This window comes from Prinia subflava, chromosome 4, assembly GCF_021018805.1.
Source record: "Prinia subflava isolate CZ2003 ecotype Zambia chromosome 4, Cam_Psub_1.2, whole genome shotgun sequence".
NCBI lineage: Eukaryota > Metazoa > Chordata > Aves > Passeriformes > Cisticolidae > Prinia > Prinia subflava.
This window is the reverse complement of record NC_086250.1, coordinates 55,107,494-55,131,091: the sequence shown is the minus strand read 5'-3', so window position 1 is coordinate 55,131,091 and position 23,598 is coordinate 55,107,494.

Genomic DNA, 23,598 nt, shown 5'->3' with positions numbered 1-23,598 from the left:
CTGCAAATGGGTCAAATGATTTATTTCTTTAATAAATCAGGGCAAGCAGCAATCATTAATCAACACAGACACACAAATAGAAAGGATTTGTTGGAATGATTTCATATTTATTTTTTATAATTTTAAAGTATTTATACAGCAGTGTCACAGTATATTAACAGCAGAGTTTCTACTTCATAAACAAGGATAGCTTTTCACAGTTATACAGCATTTTAAATAAAAGACCTGTTTGTTTTGATCTCTACTGGTGTTCTGCCAGCCTTAAATATGGTCACAATGCCCTGGAAACAGCTTTCTTCTATGCCCAGCTCCTTTGACAGCAGGAAGACACAGTGACACAGAGCTGCTCTACTCTGAGTGCCTCTGATAAATCCAAACTATCAGGCACTGCTGGTCAAAGGTAAATAGGACATCAAGGGGGAAAAAAAGAAGCACCAAGGATAAAAGAACCACTGACTTGTTTGCAGTGCACTTGCAGTAGTGCTCCATACTAGTTTAGCTGTTCATATAGCACTGAACAGAAAAAAAGGCTGCTCTGCAAACAGCATGTCCTCTTTTAGTTATTCTTTTGTGTGAAGTGGTTACCACAGCTTTCAAAGATAGACAAAATCTAGCATAAAGATGCATCTATAAATAAAAAATAATTTTAAGCAAGCTTTGAAATTATTAGACAAAGTAATGCAGTTTACAAACAAAACCTGATCCTTTGAGTATGATACATCTGAGGATGCAAAGAACAATACTTAGGTCAAAGGATGCCCATGTAGCTCAAAAGATAAAGCAATGACCTGAAAACTAACAAGAAACCCAAGGAGGACAGATTTGAGGAAAATGTGTTTATAGAACAAAAATATCCTACTGCTGCACTCAAAAGATCATACACCAAACTGAGTCTGGGGTTTACCAGTTCTTTCAGGAGTGTAGAGGGTTGGTGCAAATGCAGAGCTAGAGAGAAATGTGCACAAAGCAGTATTGATTTTTTTTTTGCTGACATATGTGGCATTTTTAAGTCAGAATACTATGTGCAACTATTTTTCCTGGAGAAGCAGAGCTTTGACTCACTGTAAAAAGTGAGAGATTCTGTGAAGTCTCAAAAAAGGAGGCATCTTTCTATAATGTCCCCATCTGCCAAACCTCATGTGTCATTGTTGTTTTCCATATTTTTTCCAGTGGTTTAAATGCAAGGAGTTTCAAGTTGCTTATTATTTTAAAAATGTAGTTTTATTCACAAAACCTGATCATGGAGAATGGCCTTTATAGCCCAGTTAAAAGAGGACTATAGAGGCAAAAAACCTTTAGACTAGGTAACAGCACTGGGTAGTGGGCAAGAATCAATTATTCATTCAGAAACATCTAGAGCTAGTCAGATGATCTATCTGCATAACAAATAAAACTGATGATTTGTCCTGGTTTTTTTTGAATGCATGATTCATGATTATATGATTACTCATGAGGCTCATGACAACATGATTTGATCCAATCCAAAAACAACCTCAGGAGGAATAGCTGAAGCATGTGGACCCTGATTCAAGCATATGTGTTTGTTTTAAAATATGAATAGTCCTATTTAGGGAATTTGATTAATCTTGCTCCTAAAATTTTGCATGTTTAACTTCATTGCTTAACAAGAGAGATAAGCCATTTTAAACAGGATGTGTGATTATAAAGTGCCCTGGCACCTGCCAGGACAGAGTTAAATTTAAATTTACAGTACTCATGAGGGTGCAGAGCCTGGAGTCTTATGGGCATGGCTAAGGGATAACTACACCATCCCACCTCGTTGCTGGGGGCAGGCGTAAGGTAAATCCATATTAGAGTTTGCTCTCAATTCTCAGTGTCCCTCTACTGGGTTTATGTTTTCGTACATCTCTTGTACTGGGAAGCCCAGAAATGGAGACAATACACCAGATACGTCTCACCAATGCTGAATAGAGAGGCAAGATCACCTCCTTTGACATGCCAGCAACACTCCTAAAGCAGCTCAGGGTACCATTAGCCTTCTGTATTGCAAGAACACACTGATGGCTCATTTTGTACTTGCTGTCCACCAGAACCTCCAGCCCTTTCCTGTGAACCCAGTGAGTCCCTGTACTCAACAGTTCATGGAGTTGCTCCTCCCCAGGTGCAGGACTTGACATTTCCCTTCATTGAATTTCATAGGATTCCTGTTGGTCCATTTCTCTATTCTTTTGAGGACCCTCCAAATGGCAGCACAAACTTATGGCATCCTAATAATTCCTTACAATTCTGTCTCATCTGCAAACTTCCTGAGGGTGCTCTCTGCCTTATTATCAAGGTCTTTAATGAAGGTGCTAATCAGTACTGGTGCCACTGATTACTCCTCTGGTATGCCATTATTGATGGGCCTCCAACTGGACTTTGTGTCTTCTATCACAACTCTTTGGGACTAGCAATTTAGGCAATTTTCAATCTACCTCTATTTGTTTATCTGTTTGTCAGACAGGATGTTAAGGGAGACAGTGCAACATAAAAAATGCAATTAGCAAGTGTGGGTACCCATCATGAAATTATTGCTAGTGCCAGCAACTAAAAAAAGATTTTAAGCTTTTCTAACAATTTTTTTTTGAAACAAAGGAGCAGCATTCTGGAGCATATCTTAGGACAGCTATAATAAAAGAACTGCAATCTATTACTCCACAGTAAATTTAAACTTTCAGTTCTTACTTCAGGGCAGATAACAAGTAAACCTGGGTCAGCTAATTTGCCAGTGTATGCACAACTGATAGCAAGATATGACTTTACTCCTACCATGATAAAAAGATCAATGAAACCTAAACTGGCACTTTTTTTAAAGAAATGTAATCTAAATAAAACATAAGAAAAATGTAAAGCAGTCACAAAGTAGCAAAACAAATGCAGAGTCCAGCAAACTAGAAACAAAACCAGGTAGACTGAATTTTCATAACAAATCAGATTAGTTTTTCTTCTTATGTAATTTATCAGTGATTGTTGTTATCAAATCATGATCTCTTTCACACCATGAGGCCATATTTCTTTCCGAAGAGTTACTCTTTTTTTTTATATATGCCTGGCAATTCCCTTGCAGAATGTCTTTTATGATTATTTTGTTCCTGACTCTTTCTTTGTCTCTACTACAAAGCCTAACACCGCTGGCAGCAAACTCAACATCATCTTTCTAGTGTTTGTTTCTGCCTTCTGCTCTCCTTTCCCTGGGAGATACATGGGCTTCTTTTGGGTGCCCACGATTTTGAACATGGAATTTGCATTTTCTCCTGCTTGGGCTGAACATTCCATACCTGTTGTATCACCTGCTATTATATCACATAGTTTTATATTATTTATATATTTATATTATTTATATTGTTACATATAATTACACATTAATTACATTTACTGTGGAGGAAATGTCTACATAATGGAAATATTTTTATCCTTCCTTGAGAAATAAACAGCCAATGAAGTACCATGTTGTATCTGATAGAACATCGAACTACAAAAACACAATGTAAAAGTGCACAGAGCAACAGCATGAATAGGGATATTTGAATCCTTAAGGATAATCAGATTCTTTACCACTTGTTTGGGTATTTCCACAAACATTTTAACAAAGCTTATGAACTGATATATCAAGGAGATTTACTAAAACAAAAGGCTCATGAATGTCAATTGTCAGATGAAAACCCAGAGCACTCAAACTCCTTTAATCTGCACTGTTAATTTGCAAGTTCATGTCCTTCGTAATATCTTATAACAGCTCAATTATTAAAAATAAGATATCCATGAATGGAAAAAGATAATTTTAAAATAAAAAAGACTTCTATACATGTCATACTTTGAAAATTTTATTTTGTTCTTGGCCAGAATAAAGCATTTTGATCACTACACATATGATCCTCAGGTATTAAACACCTTCAAACACAAAAAGATAACTATCAGTTGGTGTATTATAAATATATATATAAAAACACCAATTCAATAGAAATAATGTAAATTTTACATAATTTAATTTTTCCATGACAGATTTTTATCTCCTGCAGAAAAAGAGAACATTTAAGGGTTTGTGGGCAGATAGAGGGGTTTTCTTGCTGGGTATTTGGGAAAGAGGTTACAAAATAATTGTGGCAAAAATTCTTGAAAAAACTTACAGTCTTAAGGTCTTTCTCTATCAGCTAGATCCCTGTCTTACACTGCTCATGCACTTGAACTCTGACACATATAAAAACAACTTCCAGAAATTAAAGGATCGTTTCAGTCTTCACTCTGTCCTTAACCTCTCAGCTGATGATGTGAACAGAAGTGCCAATTAGTGCCAAATATGGTGATATTCTGTGAATGCATTCCAATTAGAAACCATCAGTTCATTTGACAGAGACAATTAGTGCCAGTAGAAAGTAAATTTGAGTTTCCGAGGAAGTTATTAATATCTACTGTACACCAGAAACTTCCTCAGAAGCCATTATTGTAAACAGTGTCAAGAAAATATTGTAGAAAAGACAGATCAGTAGATCCAGATCATTAAGAGCTACCTTTTTAAGGAAAAGTAATGCAACAGTTGGTTTGCTTGAAATAAGAGAAAGACAGAAGTTAAAAAAAAAATAAAAAGAGATTCTGAAGTAATTTTGAAAATTTATGGTGACATACATATCCATGTCCAGAAGTAACTGGACAAAGATTTATAACCATCCTTAAGTTTTATCCTTCCTCTGATGTGAATTGATATGTAAATCTGGGACCTTGAATATAAAAGTTGATATTTTCCAGTAGATACTATACAAAAATGTCACATGTACCCCCAAAAGCATATACTTAAGGGTTTGGGGAGTTTATTACTTTTTGTAAGATTCCTGTCTGCTTCTTCTCTGAAACAGATGATCTATCATTGTGTTGTATATTAGGCACTACTTTTTTATGCAACACTTAGGAGTTATGCACATATTCCTTCATCCATATAGTACAATCAACGATTGCATATGGTACACTGAGAATATAAATTATATATCTTTTGTTAAAACAGAATGAGCTTGTATTTTATGTGGGATTGCATTTTATGGAAATGGTTTGCTCTGGCTCACCCTTGGAAAATGTATGGTTTATCCCAAGTCTGTACCCTCCCTGCAGTATCCTGTATCTGTAACCTCATTGGCTGGAGAATGTTACCGCGCCCCTTTGAACCTCTGTGATAAGAATGCTAAGGCAGAAGGCTCTGCCCCTCTTGCCCCTCTACCCCTGGAGGCGTCCGGACGCTCCTCTCTCCTCTCCCCCCCTTCCTCCTCCCCCCTTTCCCTTCCCCTCTCCCTCAGTGAATAAACCCTCACCTCATCAGCATCCCACCGGCATCTGAGTCTCCTTGCCTGCAAGCCCGGGAACACCACGACCTCAAAAGACCCCGGGGGTCTCCGGGGGGCACTCCCCGGGGACCCCCCATAAATTTAAACAACAACAGATGATGCACCAACGTCGGGCAACAGCATCAGCGACCCTGAGACAAGATGGACCATGGTAACTCCGTTTCGGTGCCGTCTCCGGTGGAGCGGCCGTTCTGGGCCATCGCGGCCCGGGGCGGCCCCTCCCCCACCGCGCAAGGACCTCGTGAGCCACCACGCGGCCGTCCCACCACCGCCGACCAGCCCGGCGCGGGCCCGGGTCCCGGCCCCTTGGGGCCCCGGCCCGCCTCGGCGCTGCGCGGGCTGCGCAGCCCCGCCGGGCGGCGCGGCCCGGGCGGCGCGACCGCTGCTGCAGCACGTGCCCGAGGCGCGGCCCCAGCCCACCTCGGCTCGGCGGCGCGGGCGGCGCGGCAGCGGCGCGGCACCCTCTGGCCCGCGGCAGCCGCGGCGCGGGCAGCGAACCGGTGGTGGAGCGGCCCTGGCCCGGCACGGCCCCAGCGGCGGAGCGGCCCCAGCCCAGTGGGACCGCGGCGCGGGGCAGTCCCGGCGCGAGCCAACACGTGGCCCCAGCCCCGCTGCAGCGCGCGCGGGCCCCAGCACCGGGAGAAGCCGCGCGGAGAACAGGCGCCCCTCCCCCCACCCGGCAACAGCAGCGAAGCAGCCCTGGACAGCAGCGAAAGGAACTCAGCCAGACGGCCATCAGAGAAGGAAAAAGCAGTCTTCAGTTGTGCCCAAGCCCCGCACCTTCCAAAACTCGGTTTTGTAAATTGTGTAACCTCCTTCCTTACCCTTACCCCCTCCTCCCCTCGCTGCTCCTTCTCCCTAACCCCCTTTCCCTTAACAAACCCCCGAGAGTTAACCCCTTCCTGCTAAACCCGGCATGGCATGGCTGACACCACGTGCTGCGCTGTGACCGCATGGCCACCATGGCCACGTGCTCTCAGTCCCATCTTCCGCTTTCCAAGTGCCACAAGGTAAACGCTAAGAAACCAAACCCCAAAGCTAAAGTGAATTTGTAATACCAGTTTTGCAGCCTTGTATAATTGTTAATGCTACTTTGATTCCCTTTCCCTGTTTTTCTGCCCCTGTCCCTTGCTGTTCTGGCCAAACAGCAGGGTGTCCCAAACCCCTCCATTTCCTTCCCACCCCCATGAAGTAGTTTTTACAATTATGCCATTCTAGTTTTGTGTGTGTTCATATTGCAGATTCCCCTGTTTTCTAATTTAGAAAGCAGAGGCCTTTTCAGGTCACAAGTGTGGATCCAAGGGAAGCAGTTTTTAGATTGTCTTCTTGTAAAGCGCGAATCAGTAGTAGACTACTGAATCGATAATGCTTTTTGGGTTTATACTGTCCTCAGTTAGTTCTGAGGGTGACTGATAACCTGATAGAGTGTCTGAGAAAGTATTTGACGTTTTTTTGTAGTTTTTTTCTTTTGTTTTTCTTTTGATGACCTAAAACTGGGGGTCTTTTGTTAGGCGGTTGAACCAGTTGGAAAGTGAAAGGAGAGATTTGGCTCAGATCCGTGGGTGAGAATCTGAGGCCGTGTGTGGAGCCCGGGGAACTCCACGTGTTTTCCTGTCCCTAGAGTGGGAGCAGAGGTCAGCGCCTCAGCCTAAGCTGGGGGCTGTGGTGGTCTGAAAAGCCAGTTGGAAAAGACTAGACACTATTAGGCCAGTCACTCTGGAAAGGCTCAAACAAATTTGTTAACTTGTTTCAAATCTTGCAATATAAACTCACATAACCCGTCTACTGCAATTACAAGGTCAGATCAACTGTTCACCTTATAACATAATCCTTACTGCAATTGTATTTGGTTTCATGCTGCAAAACTGTAATTACTGTTTCATTTCTTAAATTGTTAATTGTCATATGTCATATTTCTCTTCTCACATTTTAAAGAAAAAAAGGGTGACTTGTGGGATTGCATTTTATGGAAATGGTTTGCTCTGGCTCACCCTTGGAAAATGTATGGTTTATCCCAAGTCTGTACCCTCCCTGCAGTATCCTGTATCTGTAACCTCATTGGCTGGAGAATGTTACCGCGCCCCTTTGAACCTCTGTGATAAGAATGCCAAGGCAGAAGGCTCTGCCGCTCTTGCCCCTCTACCCCTGGAGGCGTCCGGACGCTCCTCTCTCCTCTCCCCCCCTTCCCCCTCCCCCCTTTCCCTTCCCCTCTCCCTCAGTGAATAAACCCTCACCTCATCAGCATCCCACCGGCATCTGAAGTCTCCTTGCCTGCAAGCCCGGGAACACCACGACCTCAAAAGACCCCGGGGGTCTCCGGGGGGCACTCCCCGGGGACCCCCCATAAATTTAAACAACAATTTTATATAGTGGGTTTTTCTTTAGAAGGAGAAGCTGGGGGCAAGAATAGTTGGCAGTAATTGATCTTCAAGACAAGAAAGCAAATCTTACCTCCAGCTCATATAGTGCTCTATATTGAAATAAAATGCTTTAATAGCATTTTAGATAATTGGAAGCTGAACTTAGTTTAAGTCCATTCATGATTTATTGTCCAAATCAGCACTTTTGTACTTCTTTTTCAATGACACTTTAATACTGTTTTTGTCATTTTTGTCACTGCTTATGGAAGTTACACAACTCTTTTGAGAAAATGAAAGAACATGACACCTAAAAGCCAGCAGCAACAAACCAAGAATGGAATTAAACAAAAGATTTCATAAGTTAAAGTAAACTCCTCTGGTAAGTAGATTGGATAGGTTGGATGACATTTTCTTACCTGCAAGGATAGAGCACCATTAGCAAAACTCTGCAGAACAGTGGGATTTGGGTGCATTACCAGACAAGGTATTATCCTGAAAATTAAAGATATTATTAAAGTATAATAACTTTTTAATGTCTTCACATTATGTCTTGCATTTAAGCATTAAAAGGGTATTTACCTTAATTTACCTTCCTTTGTCTTGTACCACCCTTTTCTCTTTCACCCTACTCACTTTTCAGTATATTTTTCCTTAAATGTGTCCCCATTACACTTGTTTTTGGCCTTTTGTTGCTGTTTTAAGGAAATAAATACAGATGCTGAGGAAATAGCCTCACTCGAGTAACATAACTTTTAGGAAAACATCTAGATTAAAACTTTTAGTGAAGATTTATTCACACAGATAGACAAAGGTTTAACTTCAGCAGAAAGAAATCTGTTCATTTACGAATAAAATTTTGCTGTGCAAATAGCAAGATTTTGGCACATCATACAAATGTTTGGGGGCTTGATTTTTTGAATTTATGAGTAGTTTTTTGAATTTAACAAGTAAAGACATCTGCATAGGACTGCCATATTAAATAACAAAATATTACTTAGAACAGAAAGTGGTTTGATTCCTTTTCTGTTCCTGTAATTGTTGCATTAGTATTTGTTGCATTAGTATTCTTTATTTCTGTGATTATTTCAGTATGAGATGAGTAATTGCCTCCTGGCAATCATTCTTAAACTAAGAAAACTCCAAGTTCAGTGTGCTGGGAATACTACAGTCTTTGATTAGTGCGTGATTCCTTACAAGACACTGCATTCACCTGTTTCCACCTCTTAACTTACAGCCCTCAATCAAGATGTTTTGTAGCCTCTGATCTGCAAAACAATGACAAATTCTACAAGAGCTTTTGGGGTTTGGTTTTGTTGTCAGTTTTCTAACACTAACCCATTCATTCATTAGCAGATTGACAGTTTTGCTCTGATTCAATACTTGTGTTTCAGAAAAGGAAGGAGGCTTGATCTGCACATTTGCTTGGCCATGTAGGTACATGGAGCTCTGGCTGATCTTCCACCACCATCTGCTCAAGTGCTTGTGTGTCTATGTCTGCAGGAAACTCTTTTTTCCCCCATCCCTCTTACTGTAATTACCCTCCTATTCCAAGAAAGTTGCCATTTATGTACTGATCCACCTCTTCTGCTCTTATACACTGATAGCACATGGTCTTAGACATTTACATTATAGACATGATAATCTAAAATGTGGTTGTCAGAACTCCATTTATAGTTGAAAGGCAAAAATAGGGCGTTTCTTCATATCTCATCCTCATCCTTATGTAAAACCTAAAAATAAATCACATGAATTATAATTTAGAAGTTCCTATTTTTCTCCAGTAAATGACTAAAAAGGGAGGCAAGGATGACTAATTCACATACAGCCCTCTGCTTTGTAGATGTTCAAATCAAATAGCTAATATACATATTTTATTTACTAATGAACTTGTACTGCTTTTGCTCATTCATTTTTGAAGAATTTTAAGACAATTCCTAATGACATATACTACTTTCTTTTTCCCTCTTCTTTCTCTCTCTATTCAGACAGGAGAGGAATAGTTGAGCCAACTCTTTCCCAGATACCATCTCTTTTTTTTAAAGCTTTCATGATTTAAGTAGGAGTTATTTGCTTCAGTCACTGAGATTATATCAAGAAAGCTTGGAAGTAATTTTACATTATCAGCATAATTTTGAACATATACATCACATATAGATGAAGTAGGACAAAAGATATCACAAGAAATTTTGTTAACATTTAATCCCCCGTTTAATTTACTATGGAAAGGCAATGATCAGGTAAGAGGCAAAAGCAGGAGGCAACAGTAGATGTACAAATTACTTCTGATCACAATGCTCATCTAGATTGGCCTTCCTTAAGCCTCTGATGGTAACAGTAGATGAAATGAATGTTTTCTAGAGGTGTGGGGTAATTGTTGTAGTTTATTAGCACCAATTTGTTATCACAGGAGTTCTGACCAAAGGCTAGTGCCACAAGAAAGAAAGCTGTAACTTAGGAAATTTAATTAGCTGTAATTTTTATCTTTCCTTCCCAAAGACTTCTCCAAAGACTTTAAAGACTATTGACATTATGATTTTAAAAACTCATTAACTGAGATGTTTCCATATGCTATTCAGGTTTTGAGAAGTGAAATGGGCTCTGAGCATCCAGTTTGCTATAATTTTCTCCTCAGAATACAATATATAGGCACTGTGCAATGTACTTGGCTATTCAGTGTATCAGTTGGTAAAACATCCTCCACTTCATACACAAAGATAGAGGATAGAAATGGCATCATGGTAAACTGCAATGCAATAGGGCATTCATGGAAATAGATGACAGTCTTTGGAAAAAATAATAAAAAATGTTGTATGTGATTCCAAGGATGACCTGTTGACCCAGACTCCTTCACCTAGATTGTCCTTTAAGCAAATTCAGGAGGATTCTGGAAATATGTATCTATAAAAACATCCTCTGAAATATCTTCCATTATCAGAAACAAACATTATCTTACTTATAGCTTGCTGCTTCTCAGGCTTCCAGATTGCTTGATTACTGTTGAGAAGTTAAGGATGATATTTCTAGACTATCTAATTATGGTTTCTTATGACTGTAGGAATAGGTGATAATAACTCTAAGAAAATCTGTTGCTCACAGGATCAGTTTTACAGAGCTTACATGAATAATATTTTAATAACAACCAAGTGAATTGTTCAACTTCATCTCAACAAAATTTTGAGATATGGCAGCTCAGGGTTCAGCTTGATTCCTAACATAACATTATTTCACTCATTAATCACACAGCTTCAAGAGGTCAAGGTTTACTGAACGATGTAGAGAAAACTTATAATAGTCTAAAAGTAACTGCTGTGAGGAATACGATGGATATCTCACAACATTCTTAAAATGGTGTGTTAAAATGCATAATAAGTATATTACAACCATTTAATGACCTCCTTGGACTACTGAAGGCCAGAAACTCACCTTATGTGAAATGATCTTAAAATCATCAATGTTGTGATGACTGAAAACATAGTACAAGGCATTTCTTTAGGACAGAATTTAAGAAAATTAACACATAACCTTAGAGAATAGGGAGAACTCTACTGTGTTGTATTCTTCAATTTGGCAGTTCACTCTTATAAGAAAAAAAAAACCACAAAAGTACACACACACACCACCCCCCCCCCAAAAAAAAAAAAAGACCAGAAAGATTAACCCCCCCAAAATGAAGGATGTTTAATGTATGTGGTTTTAAGCCACAGTATATCACTGCCCTCTATCCAGGTGACATGTGTATTGTACACATATTGACAATATATGAAAATGTAATATGCAGATATTATGGAGTACAGAGGAGTAGAAGGCACACATACATGCACAAATAAGAGAAGAAGAAGAAAACTAGCAATTATCAGTGAAGCAAGAAGAGAGAGGGGAAAAGTCATGATCAAAAATGAAGCAAATTGAGGAATAAAAGATTGCTGGGATTACAGTCCCATCAGGCTGTGAATTTTGAATGGGTACCAGCCAGCTTCTGGGATAAGGCCAAAGAGTTGCTTGGCTAAATGAGAAGCAGTTGGCACCCTGGTATTTCACACGTGATGAGCACCCAGTATGTGACACTTGATCTTATGCCAGGGATATGCTATGGTTTGAAATTTCTAGCAGCCAACCAGGATACCCACTGACTACTTTTTTTTATCATATTACTTGCATGTCCTGCACCAAAGAATACTTAGTCCAGATGCACATGAATTTAGATGGAACAAAACTCAGACTGTTTAAAATAGCTGTTCAAAATCAGTCCATAAAAAATAAATTCTATTTTGGGCAGAATCTTGTTTCTTAGATCAAAGTGCTTCACTCATTCCATATTTTTTATTCTTTAGTGAAAGAATTCAGATCAGCCAGGAACTGTTTTTATTTAATTATATGTTTACTTGATAGCCTTCAGACAGATATGGCTATCAAAGGTGGCACTAGAAGTACACTTACTTGTATTTGGCAGTCTCTGAATTTATGATGTTGCAGTGCTAATTCATCCTAAGATTCTAACACTGAGAGTAATCACTAATCAATATAAAAGGTATGGTTTTAGCTTAGTCCTCATTCCTTCACTAGAGTGTACATTTCTTCCTGGTAAGTAATATGTATGCCTTTGCAATATATGATTAAAAACTATCAAGTTGTTATATACCTTTTAATACTAGTATTTATTCTGAGACAGGTTTAAGATGGTACTTTAAAATCTCTCCTTTCTAAAGCTTAAAAAGATGTAAGCAAAGTAGGATGAGACCTATTTAAATTTTCTTATCTTATGTGTCCTTTTATATACTTATACAAATTTGGCTGATCTAAATCTCCTGCTCGTCAATTTTGCTAAAAGAATGTGTCTGCTAATAAACAGTTGCAGATTGTTTATTCCAGAAAGATGCCACAAAGAAGGCATATGATTCCTTAGTTATAGGCTTGGCATAGGGGGTCTATTTTGTTAATATAGTCTTTTCTTATTATTTTTTTAATTTATGTAAGGTTCTGCAAACACTCACTTCTTCTGTGTTGTAGAAATATTGCAGAGACATCCATGAGCATTTATCAGAAGACTTATTCACATGAGAAAAGCTTCTACATTGATATTCAGTGGAGTCTTCTCATAATACTATTTTTGTTGCAGAGTATATCTCTAATTAGGACATTACCTATAGAAATATTAAAGGTATTGAATATTAGGAACAATCCAACTGGAATAATACCCAGTCAGCCTTGCACTGGCCCATTCACTAGTCCTCAGAATGGACTTTCTTTGCAATGTCTGCTTAGGGTTAAGAACTAAATTGTAAAATTGATGAACTATTCATGTGAGAAAATACTTTGGACTATGCAAACCAGTATTTCAAACCCTTTAAATGAGGTCACACAATAACAGGTCAAATTTTGCTGCTTTGGAATCTACCAATTTTTGTTGTGTTAATTCTAACATAAGCCAATCTCCATTTCATTTCATCTAACTCAGGACTCCAGGAATATTTGCATGTGGGATTTTCATTCAGGTCTGTGAACTCAGCATGAGGTGTAATTGTGAATATGTTTATACAAGCAATTTGTATCTCTAACAGAAAGGTTTTTCTTTACCTCCACAAGTATTCTGAAAAGCAGATGTAGTCACTGGAAATTTATTTCTAGGATTCTTTACTTTTACATGCATGTAAATATCTTATTGTGAGTTTTTTGGTCCATTGGTTAAAATGCATAAAAAATTAAATGTATTAATCTAAAATACAGAGGGAATTTTATCTTCCTAATGAACTAGTCCCAGTCCTCATGTATACTTACATAATCTGAGTTGTTTTTAATTTATTGTGATGATTTTTAACTTCAAAGAAAGATTAAAATGAAAACTAAACATACAAGCCATCTTCTATAATTTAATGGTGCTTTTAACAGTTTAGTAAGAACAAGCACACTGTAACTATGGGTTTTAAAGTACGAAACAAGGCTGTGTAGGGAAGGTGATGACTACATTCAAATGAACATTGGTAAAAGTTTCTGTGAGCTCATTATTCTACAGAAAATGAAGCAAATGTATTTCATACCACAAGCTCTGCTTTAAAAAGCACAGTGCTTTTATTCCCTCGGTGACTTTGATAAACATCCTACACCATGGTGATTGCAAGCATGTGACCACAACAAAAGTCTCATGACTCCCAGGGGCAGCTCAGCATGAGTAAGCAATTCCTAGCACAGCCCAAAGCTACATTCCAGTAAGAGATTACAGTTTTTGTACAGCCTCATGATTCCTGCCACTCCCCATCCCCCCAGCAAAAACATCATTGTTGTTATTTCCAATACATCAGGAGACTTAATGACTATCCCACCTAACACTTCAACAATTCTTAGGAATAAAAAATAAGACCATTTTCTATTTTGGTCCTGGGTGGTGACAAACATGTGCTAATGGGCTCCAGATAAACTGAGACCTTCTTTGAATTCAGAATGTCATAATGCATTTGGAAACAAGACAAAGTGTTTCCAAGAAAGACATGCTTTTACCCATCACAAATAAACCAATTAACTAAGTGCTTTACAGGGAAACTCATAGAAACTCAGGATTTTGCTTTCAGTCAATGCAAAGATTTCCCAATTCAGAGGCCCAACAATAGGTGGATTTTTAGAAGACTCTCATGAGATCACCTGCACCTTGTCCAACCCTTATTTTTTAAATTAAAAAACAAAAGAAAACAAAACAACAACAAAAAACCCACAAAAAAAACAAAAACAAACAAACAAACAAAAACCCACAAAAAACGAACAAGCAAACAAACAAACAACAACCAAAAAAACCAACAACAACAACAACAAAAAACCACCACAAGCAAACAAACAAGCCCACAAAAAACCCCCACACAAACCCCCACAGTTTTAGTATATATTGACAACCTCGTTCAGGTCAGTTGCTGGTCTGCTTTGATAACTCTACTGCACAAACTTCAGTTTACTGAAGAAATAGCAGAGTATTTCGCAAATCAAAAGCTTTTTAAGTGTGAGATAAGGATGTTGGGCCAGAGTGCCAGTGCTGCTGCTGTGCTTCTTCCTGTGGCCTGTGCTGGTTCATCTACACTGAGCTGTTTCATTCCACATGAATAAATATAACCAGCCCTGACAGCTGTACTCTGTAAATGTAGCAGAGAATGTGAAAACTGCCTGAACCATGGTGAAAATACCACACATTTTTGACATGAAGCATAATTTACATAATATTTAATGTCATCTCTCATTAACACCATCCTATACCAGTCATGCAGGGTCTGAACCTGCATAATGCTCATCAATTAAAAACCATTAGTTTTCTACAAAGTTGCCACCAAAGAAGATTTTTCCACATCTTCTATTTGCTGGCCACAAAATAGTGAACAATTTTCTTAGTCATTTCCAGCACATTTTTGCCACCCTGCATCCAGTTATCCTTCTGAGAGAGTAAGTTTGTAGATCAATTTCCACTAATATCTCCTTGCATAATGTCTCCTTCCTGGAGACACTTGCAAATTTTAAAGTATGGCCTAGCTACCAACACTTTCGTTTACTTTAAGCTTTGAAAGGTATAGTAATGTCTCAAAATCTACTTCAAAGCTTATTCTGGAGTCCAAATGGGAAGCTGACCTGAAGCTTAACTCATGTTATACAAACTACCAGAAAATTTTACTTTACAGGGGTTTCCATGAGTATATGGCCAAAAACTGACTAAGAATCATAGAATCATAGAATTGTCAAGGTTAGAAGAGAACTTTAAAAGCATCCAGTTCAACTGTTCACCCAGCACTACCGCTGTAACCCCTAAACCACTAAACCATCACACAGTGCCAGATCTAGACAAACACTTTCAGCAATGATGGCTCCACCACCTCCCTAAGCAGCCAATTCCAGTGCAAGACCACCCTAACAGTGAAAACATTTTTTCTGTTATCCATTCTGAATCTCTCCTGTCTCAGCTTAAAGCCTGGTGCTCTGGTCCTCTTACTGCAAGCCCCGTAGGAGAGACTGGTCCCCACCTCCCCACAGCCTCCTGTCAGATGTTGTGGAAAGCGATGAGCTCCTCCCTGAGCCTCCTTGAGACTGAACAAACCCAGCTCCCTAAGCTGCTCCTCTTAAGATGTGTTTCTAGGGCTTTCATGAGCGTTGTGACCCTTCACTGGACACACTCCAGCACCTCAATGTCCTTTCTAAAGTGAGGTGAGATCCCTTCTAGTACATTATCTGTTGCCCCACTGGGTCCTCTGTCCCTGGAAGCAGTCAGCACTCTCTGGATTAAACCAAATTAGTGCAGTTTCAAGATATTAAAAGATGGTTTATTCCTCTTCTTTTTTGGCTTTACATGTTGAAATAGATACCATTGTATTCTTGCGATGTTTCTCATGAATCTAGATAATAATAAATAAGGATTTTTTTTCTTGCTATCTTGACAACACTTTATGCCTATTTGCTTTGAGGTTTGGGCAGAGTGTTTGAAATTAGTGTTTTGGGATTTTTAGTTGAGACATATCTCTTTTTTCTTACTATGAATCTTTTACAAAGTGATAATAACATTCCAAATGGAACTGGGGATCACTCTATCAGTGTCTGTATATATGCTGACAAAGAAATTATAATTTCTTCTATTTTGTATATTGCACAGAGTAACTTGACACAAACATATGGAATGCCTGACACAATGTGATTCCAGGCTATGCTTTGAGTCCCAGATGTTATTAAATAATGGTAGTAGGTTAAATTTTTGGTGGGGATAAAGAGATGAAGGTGTAGCTAGAGCTGGCTATACAGGCAAGTACAGCCAGTTACAGTCATGACAGATGTCTTTGGGAAGCTACTGAAGAGCTCTAAATGTGGAGCCAGACACATCAGCTTAATCCAGTAACAGATTTTAGGGGTGGTTGATGGCACTCATTGGACAGCTGCCAAGAAGGGCCTGATGGTTGCACTGGACCCTTCCAGGCTCAGAAGCAGCTAAGTTGCATTTCTAAATGGGTTGCATTTAACTTCTTATTACAATCCTAGAAGGAAGGCAGGACAGAGAAGGAGGCTGATGCGTAATATCTGATTTCTAGTCCCACTATTCATGTACTTGTGCCTTTGTTAGGCACAGAAATTATTTGTAAAACACTTATTAATCACACAGGGTGTGATCATTGACTAATTAAATTGACATTAATTTTCTCTAATTAGACAGTGTTTGTGAAACATTTCAAATATTAAGAGAACTGCATTAATGAAAGATCTATTAATTATTTGATCCTGTGGGCTCAGTAAATGACCATAATACACATCCCTGGTTATCTGCATTTAGGCACCCAGGTAGTCACATTTACTTTAATAAAACTTAATGATATTCTTTCAGTAAGGCATTTACATTGACCTCTAGTTTTGAAATGTTTTACTTACCTCTGCTAATCTCTTTATCTCCTCTCACCCATTTGTCTTGTTCCACTTGCCCTATGAGATCAGAAAAAGAGACTTGAATGGTCTAAACCAGTCTGGGATTTGACAAGAGAAAACTTGACATTAAAAGAAGCTGCTGGCATCAAAAGAGAACCAACACTCTAACCCTTGGCTCTACAGGACAAACAATTGTTGAGCATGACAGCCTCACTGTATTTTAAGTACTCTCATGATATTCTTTAAGCAAAATTGCTATTCAAAGCAATGGAAATTTCCTTAAAAAGAAAATATTCCTAAGAATATATTTTTGAACGCTTGAGGCTGAGAGTTAGTGACTGATGCATTTTTAGGAACATTTTTATCTTTATTCTAGAAATAGTAGTTTTTGCAGGTGAATTTTAATTTAGCCATATGTGAGAGTGGATGATCTAAAAAAATGTAACTAATCTCAGATGAAAGAGATTTTTCTCTCTCAGATTTTTCTTAATATATTGACAGGATTGTGATAGTGTAATGTTAGTATTGAGATGCAGGTAAGTATTTTCATATCACTAAAGAAACCAAGGTTTTATTTTAATTTTATCAAAACGCAATGACATAGCATTGCTGCCTGAAGTACTATTCATGATTAGCTATAGGAGAACTGCATGGCAAAAACTCTCACTTTCTGTGCTTTTTTCAACAAGTTTTTACTCCAGCATCTAATCTTTGTAGACGTTCTCATCATTATCCTGATTAGATTATGTAGGTCTAGACTAAAAATTGTAAAGGCATACAAAAGCATAATGGTTAGCTGTTTCTTTTTCTACTCAAAATATTTTATTTTCACACTGACTATGAACAGTATGACAAGTGGCTTTTGGAAAAGGAGTAACATTGAAAGAAAGGCAGATAATTACCTATAGGAAAAATTGATAGGAGTTAATCCAGTAGGGAAAGGGAGAAAAGGCTGCCAAAGCTTTGTTTTCACAGGTGCAACCAGCACAGTGAGGCTGAGCCTGAGTCTCCAATAGTCACACAGGTGAACACATACACACCAAGTTTTTATATATATATGTAAATATATATGCATACAGCTGGTCACACAGACCATAGCATGGACAGAGAATGCGCTCACACAAACATAATAAAGCATCAATATCCTTTTGATGTTCCCTTCTCTGACTAAGGAGAATGAAGATCACTGAAACACTTATGCCGTGTGGGTCCCTCCAGCAGCTGGGCTCAGACACTGCAGCAGCTACCCCTGGATCACAGGTCTGCCCACCACTGGCACCTGGACATACGAGCCTGCAAGGCCACAGTCCTAGTCCAGCTGCTGATACTCAGAGCATCCTTGGTAAAGCACAGAGACTGACAGACACATGATCTATCCCTCTAACTTGTCTGAGTGGGCATTCAGTCTACCCAGTCCCTGGGTTTCACTCTGATTTAAGGCACAAACACATGTCAACAGGCTTGTCCATAGGTAATTCCCAATTCTGGTCTTAGCCAAACTTCAGGTCTCATGGTCTCTACAGGAGCTGGCCTGGACATCTAGGTCCCTCCACTTCTCAGACCTACTCTCCAAGATCTGACCCAGCCTTTCTGCTGCTCCAAAATGTGACCCTCAAATCTCTTATCCTGCTCGCTTGCTGCACCAGCTGGAGGTTTGCTGGTGATTGCTCGTGCTGACATGCACACCCACACTACACACACACACTCCGGCTTCTCTAGGTGATGGCACCACAGATGCATGGGGCTCTAGACTTGCTGCCCAACCAAGGGGTTGGTACCTAGACCTCCACACACAGACATGAACACAGAATGGAGTCTCCCCAAAACAGTTAAAGAAGATTTTAAAGATCAGGCATGGGGCATGATCATCCTTCCAGGGTAGTCCTGGGAGGAGCCAGGTCAGAGGCTCCTGATAAACTTCGTGGTGTTCCCCAACTTCTGCTGTTCCTCTGGGCTCCTTTGTTCATCTTCACTCAAAAAATGTAATAGAAAGATTTCTCATTGCATAAGAGACAATTCTCTACACTCCTGGAAAGAAGAGGAATGAAGTTTTCACAACTTTATTTATTAAGTAGTTTGTCTAGTTTCTAGGTAAAACTAATGGACCTGCTTCAGCTTCTTTTGTACTCGTGTTTTAGGCCCTGGAGAGGCAAGGAAGGGGTAGGTCAGACATTTCATAGTTTGGGTAGCTGAGACACAATTTTATACAGCTCTCTGCACTACCATAAGCTTCCTATGTAGTGTTTGCCAGATCAATAATCTTTCTCTCCTCTATCTTGTTTTCTCCTTATTTTTCTGAAAAGAGGAAATATTAAACTTACGTAACAACATGCATTGAGGACAACAGTCACAAACTAAAACCATGACACCAGTATTAGGATAATATATTCATTGCTATTTGTGTCACTGCTTAGCAGTGGAATAACTGGTGTATGTATAGCCAGTGAAGGAAAGTCTCCACCCTAGAGAATTTATCACATTAGATAGGAGAATGAGTCAGGTAGGAAAACAGAGGCATAGTCTTGCTTAGGAAGTCAGTGGCAGAAATGAGGCAAGATGCTTTAAAAACAGTCTCAGGAAGTTTAAGTGATCTCCTGGAAGATATTGAAGACCTTTATAAAAGGAGAAAGAGGAAGTCAGATGATCTTAATATCTTCAGAGAATACTGTTAGATAAGACCATTTCTTAAAAATTATTGAAGGTGTGTATTTGTTTTACATTATTACTTTTAGTGGTACTAGTTGTAGTTACTTAACTATTTAAAGTCTGATACATTACTATTTCACTAAAGTACTGTTAAACTATTGAAAGAATACTGTTTTATTGATAGAAATTTGTATTTTAGCTTTTTATTAAATGTTTGCTGTTATTTATTTCTATGTATTTAATTCTTGTACATAAAGGCAATAGCTGATCATGGTATACTATTCCATACCAGACAAACAATATATATTTAATTTTGTAAAATTTATAATTCATTTGTAGATAGGTAGATTTATTGAAATTTAAACTCTTGTTTATTTGGCTTGCAGTGATAGATTTTCCCATCACATTCATTCTAATACTTCTATTATGTGTCTGTCATTTTGCCTTGTGTTCTTTTCAACCCAAAAAACACTTCTTGTAATTCCTTTATTTTTGTACCCTTCTCTTTCTGAGCTTCCTTTTGGTCCCTAATCTCTCTTCAATTTCTTATGCATCACAGTCTTCTCCCTCTTCCTAATGCTTATCAAAATCCACCTTCCAAAAAGCATTTGAGAAATTATTGTCCTTTAATTCCTTAAACCTTACACTCGTATTTGAACATGATTATCATCTTCATTACTAGATTTCAATGCCCTGTCTTTTAAAATATTTTAAAATTCACATCTCCCTTCAAAAGACTAGCAATGGGCTGTATTTTATTTTGCTTTCTTTAGCTCTATAAGTAGTAGCTGGGACACAGCAAACATAGTGAATGAAAACTTGGCCACGATTAGAAAGTTTTGCAGTTGATTTAATTCATGCACCCAGCCAAAAACAAACAAACAAACAAACAAATAAATAATATCCTATTCTGACCCCTGGCTACATAAATAAGATGATTTGGAGTTACAGCTGGTACAGATTGATGTGAAATCAGTGTTAGGCCTGGTAAGTCAGCTACCAGGTTGCACCTTTGCTGTACCTGAGGGCAAAACTTCAGATCTAATTTCATTGCTATACAATGTAGAAGAACCTTTCTTCAACCACCCCTATAAAATGAAACATTACAGTTTCATAATATAATACTATTTATAGGTAGAGTTGGAATTTATATGCTGTCATGCAAACCAGAACTGCTATCACTAGCGAGAAGGTTCTTTAGCATCTGTAACAGTTTCTTAGGTGAAGGAATACATGCATTTGGCTAAAAGTTTGCATCAGGTTTGCTTCAAGTGGAAGGGCCATCCCAAGCCTCTTGATTTCTGTGCTTGGTTAGGTTTGCCCAACAGCCAAACTTCCACTCCTCTGCTCATCCTCTCCTCAGAGGGGCAGAGCAGGATGTGGATGTCAAAGGTCCTGGGGTAAGATAAAGACAAAGACAGAATGTACCAATTACTATGACAAGCAAAACAGACTGGACTTAGGGAAAGTTAGCAGAACTTACTAAAATGGATTTGGGGAGTAAGGAACAAAGACAAATGTTAAAACACCTTTCTCCCCATTCACTCTTTTCCTCCTGACTGCTGCACACTCCAAAGCAGCACAGAGCGTGGGAACGGGCACTTGGTCACTCCATAAAACATCCTCTCTCTGCTTCTTCCCTCTCTTTCCCCCTGCATGGGCCCTCCAGTGGCTGGAGTTCTCCAAATTAATTCTGCTCTACTGTGGGCTGCTCTACTTGGCCCCAGTTCCTGCAGGAAAACCCCTCTGCTCTGCTATGGTCTCTGCAGGGGCATCTCTGCTTTGGCATTTGGGGCACCCCATCCCTCTCCTCCTTGTCTGACCTTGCTGTCTGCAGGGTCATTTCTCACATGTTTTTCCTTTCTCCTCTGCCTTTGACCTTTGTGGCATTTCTTTGCCTTCCCTGAATGCATTTCAGCCAGCAGTGCCCTGCAGTGGTGAGCTAGGGCTGGCTGGGGTGGGACACGTCCAGCCCAGGGCAGGGTAGGCCCCTCCTCAGGGAGCCCCCACCCATTGTGCTGTGCTGGCTGGCAAATTAACCATTCTCTTCTCCCTGACACCAAAGTTTAAATTTGTAGAGTCAGAAATTTCATAGAATTTACATTTGCACAAGGAATGTGTAAAATTCTGGGTGTATTTTTCCGTATTACAAGTTTTCAGAATTATTTGTTAACTTCTTAAGAACTTCTCACCACACAGTTATTTTTAGTCCTCAGGAAAGTAGCTTGGTTTTTTATAACAGTGATGACATTGAACCTTTGTGAGGAGAGTAGTACCTGACCCAGGTTATCCTTCAGATAATTATAAAAAGGAGATAAACTGCCTCACTGAATCTCAGCAGAAATGTAAGCTATTGCTAGAAAGAAAACCATATACTTCAGTGTTTGGGAAGCTACCTAGCCCTATATTGCAGGAGCTAAATATAACCAACAGTGAAATTTGACTAATTTATATAGAGTATTCCAACAGGTGTAATGCATGAGACTGCAAGCCATCTCCCAGTGCTACTTTTCTCTTTTCAACATGTGCCACTATACTTACTGTAACAAAATTTTTCCTTGATTTATGTCTTTTTTAAAAGACTCTGAAACTACCGGAGCTGACTGATAAAATTTAGGGTTGCATAGTCAAAATAATTTAGAAAATAGTGTTTTAAATCCCAACATCAAGAAACTCTGTGTCAGCAAGCACAAACTTTGCTCAAAATGCAAAAAGCTGCAGAATAGTCTTGAGACATTTTAAAATTTAGTCAAAGTTCCATGAATGCCTTATGTCTGTGGGTGTTTTCTTAATTTTTCAAAATAAATATATCTTTGAACATACATCTTTAAAAATTTTGCCATGTTACATTATTGAAAAACAATATTAATAAATTCTTCAGTAAGTGAGAATACATCTCATGGTGACATTTTAGCATTGATTTAACAAGGGGTTTTCTGTAACAAATTTTGGATGTCGGTAGGTAAATGGGATTTTGTAGAGAAATGGAAGCAAAAAATGAGGTGAGTATATGGGAACAATCTGAAAGTGGCAGGAAATTTAAAAAGTATGAATCCAAAATTGAAAAGGTCTCATTGGCACATCTGCCCAAGAGCTTTCTTTTGTTTGCATTTAGAGGAATTTGGAGTATAAGGAAAGAAATCAATCCCCTTAAGGAAAAACCTTTTCACAACATTAACTTAACTCCAGTGTTTCTGACCAGTGCCATGAAATTCTGATAATGCCTGAAGCTGGAAAATAGTGAAGCTTTTCATCACAAAGCTTAAATGTTATATTTAGTTATTTTATAACTAAAAATGTTATTTTTAGTTTTTTATCTAGCTGTGCCTTCAAGTACCAGTTTCACTTCATTTATTATTTGGTGCAGTTTGCCACTTCCAACAAATAGATTTGCTTTGTCTACACCTCCACACTGTTGCTGTTCATTCTGAAAGAAAGCAGGGCCTCTAACAGCTTGAGACATACTCCTATTTGGGCTACCATGGCAACGAGTATGTGTATTAAAGTATAGGTCACATGGCTTAGTTTCCTAAGGCTAATTAATTTCACTAATTATGGCCTCATACCAGCTGCAGAATGTGTTGGTGACCTAGTGAAATCAGCTGTAGACAACTGTTTTCCTTACTGAGGTGGTACGACCTCACCATGTGGAAATATTAATGTCATTATGAGAATTGCATACAGTATCTACAGAAAACAAATACTACTATGTGATTAGAGACTGGACTGTGGGACCTTGAAAATTTTTAATGTAGATGTTTAAATCTTCTTTATTGCTTTCTCTATCATCTGTCAGTATTAAATAGGTTATAAAGAGCTGAGTAGTTAAGCTTAAAATATTGTCATTGAAAGACTGTTTAATTCACCAGCTTTACCAAGGATTTATGAAACAC